Raw genomic sequence first — 13,780 nt, forward strand, 5'->3', positions numbered from 1 at the left:
AGATGAGCAAGTGCTTACGTTTTGAACGTCTGCGCAATTTCTTGCGCACATTACCATCAAAATATAAAATATTTTTCTCGCAAAATTTCTAACATAGATTTTGGCAGTAATTTTCGTTGTAATTTTTGAAGTAATTCTATGATGTGTAAAACGGCTCTTAGGCACATTTTTTGACATTTTAAAAACGCCCTCGATACCGGAATCATTTATGGATAAGGTTTATAACTTTATGGAATGTCTGGTCCAAATTTTGTGAAAGATGGTTTCTGAACTGGAAAAAAAATCCTAAACGACTCTTATCACAAATTGAAAAATACTAATAATTTGATCATAAATTTACGTATGATTTCCCATTTATGAATCCCTTGCGGTATTCCAGCAGTAGGATGATGACTGAATGCTGAATAACTTCATTATTTTTGAGAAAAGCACATCTCCCAACGATTTAATTAACTGAATCGGTTCTTTAAGGAAATTAAATTTAACATACATATATACACTTGGTGATTTAGTTTGGTGTAGTATCCATTTATATATGGAAGCAAGAAAACAAGTATGATTTGTACCACACAGAATTGTTTTGCAAATCGATGTTTACTCAGATGCAAAGAATAATTATAACTATTAAGTGTTTCTGGAAGCCATTATTCTTCTTTAGACGGAAAAGTATATATTTTTACGTTAGTATAACTGGGTTAATGTTTAAAAAAGAAAAAATGTAAGAATATTAAGGTGAGAGAATCAGATATTCTTATAAATTCAAAAATGAATTTAAAATGTATTTTATTACAAAACTTAATTTAAGATTCAAACAGATCTTCACTAGCTTCATAATGGAAATTACGCCTTATTATATCGTTCTTTCATAACTTGCTTGTTCTTAAAAAAATCAGATTGGTTTAAATGTTCGTGAATTGCCAAATGTTAGTATAAAAATTTGAATAACTTCACACAATGTAATAGATTTCTTATGGTATTGAATCGTGTAATTTGATATTAAAAAATCCTTTTTTTAAGTTTCGTGAAAACATAAAACAGAAATAAATACTGACAACATAGATAAATGAGTGTTGTCTAAATATCAAACTGAGGTGTAGGTGAGGTATAGATTATCCATAGATGCACGGATTATAAAAAACTTACACTGCATATACCTGGTCTCAATTTTTATAGAAAATATATAATGATACGAACAAAATTTAAACATCTTTTTGGTTTTTGGTACAGTTTTTCAGCTCTGAAAATTATTGTTTAAGTACTTTGTAATATGCATTTTTTTTTCGCTATCCATTTTTCAAATTTCTCCTTATGGCATTAGTAAATATTTGCTTCTTCGCAAAGATGATAAAAGTCATCACATAAACTTCAAAAGTTTTGATGTACTGTTAATTGTAAAACAGATCATTTAAATAACTTTTAGTTCCCATAATCATCATTTTTGAAATTTAATGTTCCGTAAATATATTTTAGAATGTAAGACACACCTGTACAAGTATTTATTTTTTTTTGTTTTAAAAATTTAAAAAATTCAGTGGAACCAATCTTTAGTCTGTAATACAAATCTTTTTTAACTGTCGATATAACATTTTATTTTTCTTTTTTAATAATTACATATCCGTGGAGCATCTTGCAAGTCTGACTCGTTATTCATGTTAGCGTAACAAACTTTTAGTATAAAAAATGTTACTTTAACTGAACATAAAAAGCTCGTATAAGATCACGATGTTTCCACCTACTACATAATAAGAAGATTAAAATGCATCAGAGTGAAGATCGCGAGTTCAATCAAACGAAGAGGTGTTGAATTGAGGCTTCACGACGAGAAGGAGGAACCGTTTAGTGATGTTCTCCGACCCGCGTCCAGCCCATCAATCATTGCACACCTGATATTCCGATCCAGATCTCTTTGTAGTTTGCCGACATTGTCCAATATATACTTCTAGTGTAGGCAAAAATCTTTGGTTAACTTTTTCTTATATTGTTGTAACCTAGAAACTCAAATTTTAAATCTAATATTTAGTAGGCATCTGGGAAATATAGCAATTTGTAAATACGTGGTAAATTCAGTCACGATCTAGTACTACGCGCTACAGCAAGCATATAGTAGATGTTTATTAGATACTGTTGAATAAATAATAATATTTTGCAGTTCTGTTCTTCTTTGTCAATATCACTCTTTAGAATTTGCAAGTTTCATTTACTTCAGTCGTTCTGTTTTCGTTCTTGTAACGCGGCAATGAATTACTGAAAGACTAATCCTACCTAAGGCCAGTTGCGTGGATAATGAATACTGTTAGTGTTAATAGATTGATAATAAATTAATACAAAACAGCCACAAAAATATTATATACTTCGTTAGGGTGTTATTTTATCCTTCGAAGAGTTATCTCCCATTTTACTTTCCTCCTTTATGAATAAAATAACACTCCTACATAAAGTTTTTGTGTAAACAAATAATGAGAAAACTGTTCTTTAAAATCAAAATGGTTTCATTTTTTTGAAATAAATATTTTTTTCGTGTGTTTAGTAGAAAAATGATATTGTTTTATAAAAGTAATAAAGAAAAGTGCTACTTTTCTCCTTAGCAATAGATTTCTAGTTAGCAACCAACCAGTTAACAACAAACCAACAGGCATCACTGTCTCATCCGCTTTATTTGAATTTTGTCATACTTGTGTTTCGATTTTACAGGTACTAAATTCACAGTTGCTTCTGTAGCTTTACCAAAAATGCCAACATCTTTAGAATTACTCATTTTGGGCATTTTTCTTTTAGCGTGTTTACTTGCGCGTTTTAGCATGTGCGTATGGTAATTGTGCAACTGTACTGAGACATGATTATCTTAAGTCAAAAGTTATTTTTGAAATTCTGTTAATTTAAACTTATAAAAACAGAGTACACGAAAAAAAAATAGGAGTAGTAAGTAAAAGTGTGTTTTCCATGCTTGTGTAAAAGTTAATTAACTTGCTTGGCTTGTTAAATAAACTTTTACATTCACTAGAAAACTACCCTTTTCTATACTTATTAAATCATCGACTAAGTATGTGTGTTCACAGAAACAAACATTTATTAAAACTTGATAAAAAACATTTTCTATTATCCAAACTGAAAGCAGTTTTGGGTGATTTCGTACTTCTGACACGTACCATGCGGCAAACATAGCAAGTAAATAGGCATAATAATAATTATTATTAAATTTTTGTCATCGATAGTAAAGCAATGACTTTAGGTTCCTTGATTTTTCTTCTGTTCAATCTTTTAACCGTTGTATACTGTAGTAAAATTTGTACTGGACACAACTATAAAATTTGTCAAATGAACATTACTGTGGTACTTGCATAGTGGACAGACATGTTAATTCGTTACCAACGTCATTGCATGAAGATTACAAAATTTGGTCTTTAATTGTTCAAAATTTTATAATTGACATTGCCATCGTGAACCCCTTTGACGTTACGAATAGGCTACTATAATATAACGAATAATAAATGTAAATATGGATATCTTTTAATTTTTAGCGGAAAACTGAAATTATAGTCATTTATAGGCATTCTCTATAAGCCACGAGAATTACAAAAATCATGTTTCTATTAACAAAAATTTTGAAAATAACATTATCCCAGCAACCTATTAGACAAAAATATCGGATGTTTAAATAAAAATTTGGTTAAGAGTATTTTGTTTTTCTCGTATGGCGTTTCCGAACTGAATTTGGAAAGCTGTAAACTGCTTGTCACCTCGAGTGTTATGAATTAATGACTTTTAAACTGCTTTAAACTGAGTTTAACATCGAAATGACAATTGTCTCGAACATAATGACAAACACTACGAGATACGCAAAAAACAATAAAATATGACGCAGCCCTCTTGATCGGGTTTTTAATTAGACACCCGATATTGTGATTTATGTTTTAAGACGGCGCGGCGGTTGCTAGATTAAATTGATGGGAAAATGTGAACTGCACTAAAACAGCAATATACATTAGGCTTTGCTCGTTTTGACTACATACTGTGATTTACTGCGATCTATGAATTTACACTGAGTTAACTGTTGTCGATGTCGATTCGACTAACGTTCGACAAGACGCATTGCTAGATAATGTGTATAGGTAACTTTTTTTATATTTCATAGCAAATATAGTGACACCTCATCGGAACCATTTGGTTTAGAATACAAATTTTGTCTGTTAATTTTAAACTGATGTTGAAAATAATGTCTGTTTACCTGTTAGTAACTAACTGAGGCAGAAAATGTGGCCATTCGTGATTCTGAATTTGACAGAGCTTTTGAGTGCAAATACCAAACATATTAAAGGAATTGGTAAAGAATAAATCTGCGTGTCTGATAAAATGATGGAATTGAAAAATCCACTTCTGACAGTTTTTTTACAATCTTTGCACCAAATTTTTCGTATTCATTTGTCTGACTTTACATCTTATTATTTTCATTGTTGTTCACATGTTTCAGTAACATTTCTAGTAGTCACCTCAGAAGTTAAGATTCCAATTCACAATTGTCTCTTGATTATTAGTCTTGCCAAGAAATAAGAAATATTCCAGAAGAAGGAATTGTTTGTTGCTATATAGAATAAGGCAATAAAAATATTGTCTTTCTTCGCAATTACAAAATCAAAATAAATAACAAACGATTCTAACAAATTACCTACTCATTTTTGATCATATCATCTTAAAAAATACTTTACTCGGTTTGATGGTAACGTGTACGTTAAAAAATCTAGAATCATGATTAATTTATTTACACGAAAGTATGTAGGTATTTCAAGTACTTATAATATTTTTATGACTTTCAACACTAATACTGTTTAAGAAAAAAGTGAGACTCATTTGATTTGTTTTACGTGAACATAATTTAGTGTGCCACTCAGTTACTCCCTTGTATGTGAGTCTATACATAATATAATGATTAATTAAACAGAATCTAATACTTAAAGACAATATCCATTTAGTTTACTTGGAAGTTTGAAGTTTAAAATAGGTACCTTATATACAATAAATCAGAAAGAGTTTATCTAAAAGAAATCTAAAAGGTTGCTGTTCTTATCATTCTTAACAATTTATCAACAGGTTAATTTATGATGTAAATTTGCTTTTACGAGTGAGAAAGCAGTACTAATTTGAGAAGTATGTTACACTAGGATTGTTACAGAGTTTTTCTTCAGCCTTTAATTTACAGAACTATCTTAGGAGAAAATAAACAGTTATTGCAGATCCAGTTTGGAATGATTTTCGATTTTAACGCTAAAGAGATGTTAATATGTTAAATACGAGATTAAAGGCCGGTTTATACAAAAGCGAATGGAATATTTATTAATCCTCAACTAATTTAACAGAGGATTAAATGTGGAATATGAGCCTGTGATTGTTTAAAAATTGTTTAAAACATGTACGTTGCCTAGCAACGGACCTTAATTAAAAGTTAGTCGCGCACTGACTTTAATTTCGCTTTCCATAAACCCACTTTTAAAAGTTTTTAGAAAATTATTAATACTAGTTAGGGCATTGATAGAAGACAACAAAATAGCTAAAATTGAATGAATACGTTTGTTCTTTATACATTTAATTTATTTATGCCCAAAAACTAAATTCAGACCATGTTTTTAATATGTGTTTCAGTTCTTTCTATGTGTTTTTAGCGCAATTAACAAGTGTTAGGTATGTTTAATTTATCCTTAGTGGTAGTAGCAGTAGGTAATGGTCGAAATAAATGCTTTGGCTCTCCACCCTTTTTATTATTTATCCATTCGTTACGTTAAGATAAAATAAGTGCAGAGTGGAAGTTTTTTCGACTCTTACCTATTGTACCAAAAAAGTTTATTTACAGTTATCGGAATTGTGAAAAGTATATACCGAAAACGAAAGAGTCAGCAGTACCTACTGATGATTTGGTCAAATAGTTTACATTAACGATAAAATGTGTGAAGCACCTTTCCAAAAACAAAGTATATACAAATTTTCATATCATAAGTATATTAATGGATAATACATATTTGTTTTTCAAGAGAATATTTAATTCCTAGTTGCTAGTATGCAATAGGTGGGTTTGTATCAAGAATTATGGACCCTCTATCTATACGAACTAATTAGATTCATAACCAACTGTACAATATGACTTCGCCTGTTACTTATACGTATTACTACGTCCTATTTGTTTTTGTCGTTTTTTAGCAGTCCAATACTACTCATAGAAAGGTGTATTATCTATTAACAGGTAAAATTAATAAAAAAAATGTTTACTGCTCAAACACACTAACAGATTTTCTGTTTCATTGATAACAAAGAAATATAATGAGTCAGTCATCAATTATACACCAAGCAGCTGCCTTTTTGTTGTATGCGTTATAAGAAAGTTTAGCACATTTTTTTGAAATCTGATCTTCATTATACACGTTATTACACATAGTCAGCAAGTAGCGTTCCTAGATCGTTCATTAATTACAAGAGATAGAAGGCAAGTTGATAATCAGATGTAGGTATACGGTTTTTTGGGCTGCATAACCAAATTACTATGAGTTTTACAGGGTGTTTTGTTTTTGAGGAGCTTGTGTTTTTTTAATGAAACGTTTTTTTTTATTTTTACATGATATCCTGGGCTGCCTCTTAGACTTTATTGAAATTCTGATGCAATATTGAAATTAGAGTCTTTTCTTGAAAGATTTTATTAAGGCAAAAATTCACAAAAAAAAAGAAATAGGACTATTTTTCTCGTTTGTTCAGCATTATTTTATGGATAAATAAACAAAAGTATACGCTCTGCTGTAGTTCAGTAAAATTGAGTCTGGATATCTACATAATAGAAAAAAAAATCTAAAATATGTATGTAATATTTTATTCTTGTTCTTCGTAAGGTTTTTTATATTTAAATTGATACTTTCTTCAATGCATTTGATAGATATGCCAAAGTACAGGCAGAAACATACACTATATACACATATATGTACTATATTTGTATATAAATTAGTTGCACTATTTAAGTAGTAGACTGAGGTAGAACCATTTCGAAAAATAATCGGCGTTAGGTAAGGTGGCTTATGTTATGAGATCTATTAATTAAATAACTGTATAGCAAATAACTTTCTTTGCAAATTATAAACTCACCTCGCTAAAAATTCATTCACACCTATTTTGAAAGTTTCTATTTTTACTTATAATTATAATTAAGTATAATTATAATTCGAAAAACACAATACTCGTTTAATTTAAAAACGAGAACGAATTATTTTTGAAATTAGGAAAATTTGTTAAAATAATCTAAATTAGGGTGTTAGTAAACGTGTTACGATAATTACTTTTAGTAATTAACACTAAAATATTTTATTTGCGGCATTTTAAGTACATATTGCATTAATTTGAGAAATAAAGCAGTTTCAGATTTCAAATTTACTTCAATAAAGAATTAATAAAATAACGTTTATGGATAAATTAGAATATTATTCGAACTGGTTATTAATTGAATAAATAATATGTTTAAGAGACTTTAATTAATATCACACTGATTAGCTATTAAAAATATGATACATAGGTTCCTATTTTGGAATAAACTGTTCTTGGAGTACACACTGTATAATTATCATGAAATTTAATTGTGACATTTCGCATAGAATTCAGATAATTACAATAATAAAAGAAATCTTTTCATTTATTATTTGCTAGAATTAAAAAAAATGTTTTCTGTAAAAAAATTCTTAATTGTGATAGTACACCGTTTAATTTAAGTTAGTGCTTGTCGCTCACACTGTAAACTAAATAAAAAATCGTTTTCATTGTTGAAATAGTCATATGTCCAACTAGTGCGCAAAATAATACTTTAGGTCACGAAATTCAAGTTTTATATAAAAAAGTGCTACTTAAATTGAAACAGCTATAGCTCAATCCCCTATTTTTTAAATTGAATTTTATGAAATACTAGTGGTGCCTTGCTTTCAGTAATATTGAAAGGAGTGTCGATATTATGAGGCATTAAATATTACTAAAATGACTAGAATTTATTTAAATGAACCATAAAAACCCAGATTGTTAAACTGGAAGATGAGCTGTTGCGACGGACGTAACTGAAAAGCCATTGTTAATTAATGTCGTTTTAACATGTAATAGTTATTTATGTATTAAAGGCATAATTATGGAGATTATGGCACTAGGGAATGTTTAAAGCCCGACGAAGGAGGGCTTTTAATTTCCCGAGGGCCACAATCGACAATTATGCCCGTGGTACATACAACGTTTTATTCTATTTAGTTTCTAAAATATTTTTAACGAAGTATTGAGTATTTTCGGCAAGATTGTGTAAATTGTGCCGATGCAAACTTTAATACATATCTGGCTATTATTTTGATGTTGTTCTGGATACCACGTTGTTAATTTGTTAAATAATTCGATTTTCAAAATGCAAACTGAAGAAGCAGAAAACGTTTATTCAAAAAATTTTTTAGAAAAATTTGAAGGCGGCCAGGGAATGATTTGATAAAATATTATTTTCCCAACTTTAATAAAAATGCTGAATAACGCAGCTTGTTTGACTAATTTATTAATGTAAATGAATAATCAATCATTGCTTAGCAATTTTTGACTGATTTGTGCCATAAAGGCCAATTTATGTCCGCATTTGAGTGTTTATAAACAAGATCATGACTCTAAAATAGAATAAAATATGTTTAAAGCATCCAAAAAGTGAAAAATTGAGTGGTGTAAACAATTCTATAGTCTTAATTCTATAACACCATTTTCATAATAAAATAGTGTAAAACTGAAAAAAATACACAAGTAATTAGGAGCATGCCTCTACGATGGATGATAAAGTTTCTTTTATAATAATAATGATTTAGTGGTTCATATAGTAGGCTGTGGTTCACAAAACAATGTCTTCAAGTTGGCGTTGAACAAGCAAGGTTTTTTTCTCATCTGCTAGAGTAAATAGTACGTAAAAAAAACAAGCTGCTTGCCCAAAGTCAGTCTGAATATGTTTTTTGTTGATCACATACTCGTAGTTACTGAGGGACCGACTAAGTCAAAAAAAGGTAAAGTAGATACGTAGAGAAATTTCAAAGTGCAATGTACATACATTGCACTTTGAAATTTGATACATAATACGTTTTCCTGCTTCACTTACTATACTTCACAGCACTATAATATCTAATGGTTGTGTGAGCACTGGAAGTTTATTGAAAGTTTCAATAAGTGATTAATAAACAGTTTTCTGAGTGTAAGCATAATTAATATTTTCGGAGTTAGATCTTGTCTAGTTATAATGTCTTACCTTTTTTTAACGAATGTTACTGATGTGGAAATATACTTATACAACAGTGACAATCATAATTTCATATTTTGAAAAGTAATCTTAGCTGTTGTGTTTCAAGTCCAGTTGTAATATTTTCCGCAAATACTTGTCTACGTATTAAAAATTCTTTGAGGATCGGTAGATATGCCTTAGATCATAATAACATATTATCTTCATTGCATCTTATCATTCATGCATTTAGCCAACGCAGCTAATGGTGCTAATAATGGAGTATCGAACCATGCTCTTTTCCAAATTATCCATGTCGCTTCTTCAGTTTGGTCTCTTGTCAGTTTCAATACTCCAAAATTTGATGTCCACTGTATAAAACAATGGGCCTAATATTGACTACAAGGGAATACTTTTTGGGGCCACTCGTTTTTCAGATTTATGCCATTTCTTAAACACTGGATGATGAATAACTGAAAATACAAAATTACAAAAACGCTTTTGGCCAACTACGTTGGCATTACTAACCTGTTAGGTTAGCGAAACGTGTCGACAATTTTTGTAATTTTATGTTTTCGGTGTTATAGAGGTAATAAACGTTAAAGTGTTATCGTGTACCGAAAAATGGAAGAAGATTCCAAAATACGTACATATATAAAATCCACAGTTTCTGTTGAAACTTATATTAGTGAATTACTTTTTTAAAATTTGTTTAAAACATAACTAAAAATTAGGTATAGGTCTAGATTAGATTAGATAAAAACGCTTAAACGAATCTGATAAAATATTGAGGGTTGTGTCAGAGTTTTAACGCGATCGATATTATTATTCTTTTAAAACAACCTTCATTCGTTAATACATATACCCTAAAATAGAAAAAAAAAATGTGAAAAAACCTTAAGTAATCTGTAAATCACTAGAAATAAAATAAATATAGTTAGTATGAAAAATTGTTGCAAGGGTTTGAGTGTCCCTTGCATTTTATTATTTTATTGTTTTTTCTGTGTGTATGGAATTCTTAAATAAATTGGTCAATACCTTTTTTATACAGACCAATATGCCTGTGACTACCTACCCTTAAAATTTTCATATGGAAAAGATTCCTACGTGAAATAATAAAAGTGACAGGTGGTATTAAAAAGAAGGGACAACAAGAAGTCTTATAATATCCCTTTGAAGAGCACATACATAACCCAATAAATAATGCAAATATAAAACATAAATATAAGTGAACGGTGGTGCTACCCAGTTTCCTTATTATTTTAGGATAGAAACTTTTAAGGTATCTACATATTTATTAGTAAAGTCCTATAAGTGATTCATTTTCCACGTATTAATGCTTATGTGTATTAGACATTGTTCCTATTTATTATATAATAACATCAAATTTAAACTTAGCAGAAACGAACTGGTCATTTTCTTCTGCGAAAATCATGTATGTCACAAATCTAACCGCAGCATATTCGTTACAGGATTTGAACTGTGGGAATCTTCAGTTTTTACCATGTTGATTATGTGCTTACTTACTTCAGATCGCCTGAGGTTGTGTTCCGATAAACTTAATAAAAACATGACTAATTTCTGATGTGTTAATGCTGTAGACAAATAAAATTATATTTTCGTAGCATACTTTCTTTAGTATGTCACACATTTATTTGGAGAAATTCTTACGTTTACCTATTTTTGGTAATTTGAAAACAGAAAATGATTTATTAAAATTAGGGTATAGAAAAAACTATAACTGCATCACAAAATGCTTAACCCACATGACCTATTTATAATTACAAACATAAGCAAAATCTGTAACAAAATTAAAAATAAATACTACTTTTAAATATACTTGTTAATACCACCTTCTAATATAGGTCATTTAGGTAAAGTTCATTCAGAAAAGATTCAAATCGTATATTGTCAACACCGTAGTGACGTGTTGCTTTCTGTACACACAATAACATTTTTGTAATAAACATTTAACTCAAGTATTTTGAAAGATTTTGTCACTGACAATTTTGAAATCTTACGGAATGCGCTTAATTAATAAATATATGTTGTTTGTGTTTGTTTTACAATTATTGTTTTTAAATTATATTAATTCCAATATATGAAAATACGGTATTGATATATAGTTTTAATTGACAATATACCTAATAATACATAAAATACTTTTAGAAATAGGTACACTATTTGTAATAATAATCAGTAAGAAAATTGTCCCGTTTTACCTAAAATATTTCATAATAACAGCATTTATTAAACATATAGTTACAATGGTAGACTAATATATGAAATATAAATATAAATAGTATAATAATGCTTTCGCGCGTAGGCTGCATTATTTACTAACAAACTGGTACTGATATGTTTGTGCCATTATAACAGATTAAGTTCTTAAATATTTTTTGAAATAATTTCATCTTTCATATTTGCATAAATTTTAATTCCGTCGGATGGGTAGTGTGTACTGTGTACCTTACATATTTTATTTTTGGGATGTTTTTAATTAATGACAACAAATGACATACATCAGTGTATAATACCCCTAATTTTGATGTATATTTTGTCAATAAAGGTCACGTTAAATGTTCAGATGAAATGTTTATTACGTTTATGTTAAATTCTAAAGTTTCATAATTAATACACAGTTATTAAATATTGTTTAAAAGATTTTGCTGCTTTTTTAGGTAACAAGAATTTTATCTACTCTGAATGTGCTTCCCGCCTGATCAATCATTACAGTCTCTTTAGGACTTGCGTCTAACTGCGCATTGAAATCACCCAGCAATAAAGTAAATAAATGCAACTTACCTTAGAATAGCAATTGTGACAAAGTCCTTGCAAGGTCCTGCGGTACACGAAGCACTAGCTTGCGGACATCACTTTACACATGATTCGAACTAATGACTGCTCTAGTTTAATAAACGAAGATTTAACACTTGTTAATAACAAAAACAACTACACTTTCACTGGTGTTAATTTTGAAATCCCACAATTTAGGTGATGTTATTTTAATCACTTAACACTCGCTGGATCGAGTTCATTTATTGACTAAGTTCTAATTAGAGGGAATGGTGTAATAAGTGGAAGTGACGGCAATTGTTGTAGTTGGGGTGTCCTCAATCGTTGCCTGCGGGTAAGGTAATGCACCACAACGAAGATCAAACGAAGAATGACTATGGAAACTCCTCCAACTTGAGATACCGCTGCCGGGAGGGGATTCTCTACCTGTTGAAGATAGTCGTTCGCACCGAGTGGGGGCTATAGGAGGGGTAAAATATTGATGTTTGAATTAGTGTCGTACAGACAGGCATCTTCTTTTTTTATGTAATAAGTTTCAAGTCATTGGTGTGATTCTAATGGTGGGGAATGTTGTACGAACCTTATGGTCTATTTTTAAGCTGCTTACTGTTGTTTCAGTTCGACTTTGGATATCTGATATTTAACGTCAGCAGTGTTGATATATTTATTGTTTACATGGCTTTTTTTAATAAGATCGATAATATTTTTTTCTCCATTTTTAAGATTTATTAATTTGTGTGCATTTTGGTTTTAGTTTTATAATAATAATAAGAAATAGAATATTACGGAAGATCTTGTAGGTACAATAAGTCACATTGTTTGTTCAGAAAAAAGCATAATAATATTAATTTATTTATGCTAAAGAAATTTGAGTCACTTCAAAATAAACAAGAAATGTTAGGCACCCATAAAGATAACTTAGCGGTAAAAAATACAACTACATAAATTGATACTTTACAGAAATATAGAAATACTTATATAAACTATTGTTACCTCAGGAATTGTTAAATAGTAATAAAGAACAATTAATTTTAGTGTCTAAAAATTAATTTATTTACTTAATTAAATGATTTTTTAGTCAAATATGTTTTGATATGTTTTAAAAACAGTGTATTGAGGATAGTTTAATAATATAGGAGATAATTTTCGGTATTTTAATACAACATAATTTTGACCATCCCTAAATTTTGAAAGCCGTAATTTTTAAATGGGGCACACTGATGCCGTGAGATGAGATGAGCAGTAATAGTTATAAGAGCGTATTTAAGGATGTGACTCGATATGTAGAAATGAAAATTGAAGTTGATATTATTTTAGTTGATATAGATATTAAATTAAACTCGATGTTAAAATTTTATTCTATGTACTATGGAAATGCTGAGAAGACAGACATTTAGTCGTAAGAAAAAATGTTGCTTTTTTTCTAATTTATTATTTTAGTTATTTAAGGATCTCCTGGGTATCTTACACAGAACAAATTCTGTCCAAAATTTAAATATGTGTGCATCTACAAAAGAGTAATCAATTTTTGCACCAAAAAAGAAAATACTGTAATTTATTGAGAATTATTAATAATAGCTAACCCTAACCTTGCTAATACCAATTATCTGTTATTGTTGACATTCTTGTATTGTTGGGCAATGAATTAGATTATTAAATTATTATATTATTATTACTATTTTTACTGAGATTTGCCATCATTTGTCGTAGATTCCATGTTGATATAGTAGTTTCATTGGATTA

At 29.3% G+C, this 13,780-nt stretch overlaps 1 protein-coding gene across 1 annotated transcript in view; it reads right to left on the reverse strand.

Moving 5' to 3' along the window:
* Positions 1–12,413, reverse strand: part of LOC135143115 (knirps-related protein-like) — a 37,797-nt gene extending 25,384 nt beyond the window's left edge. Inside the window, exon 1 of the mRNA XM_064074979.1 lies at positions 12,047–12,413. The gene's annotated coding sequence lies outside the window, so the exon portion shown is untranslated. The remainder of the gene's footprint in view (positions 1–12,046) is intronic.
* Between the last annotated feature and the right edge of the window lie 1,367 nt (positions 12,414–13,780).

The sequence above is a fragment of the Zophobas morio genome, unplaced genomic scaffold, assembly GCF_036711695.1.
Source record: "Zophobas morio isolate AGI-343-1 ecotype UQ-CSIRO unplaced genomic scaffold, CSIRO_AGI_Zmor_V1 ptg000058l, whole genome shotgun sequence".
NCBI lineage: Eukaryota > Metazoa > Arthropoda > Insecta > Coleoptera > Tenebrionidae > Zophobas > Zophobas morio.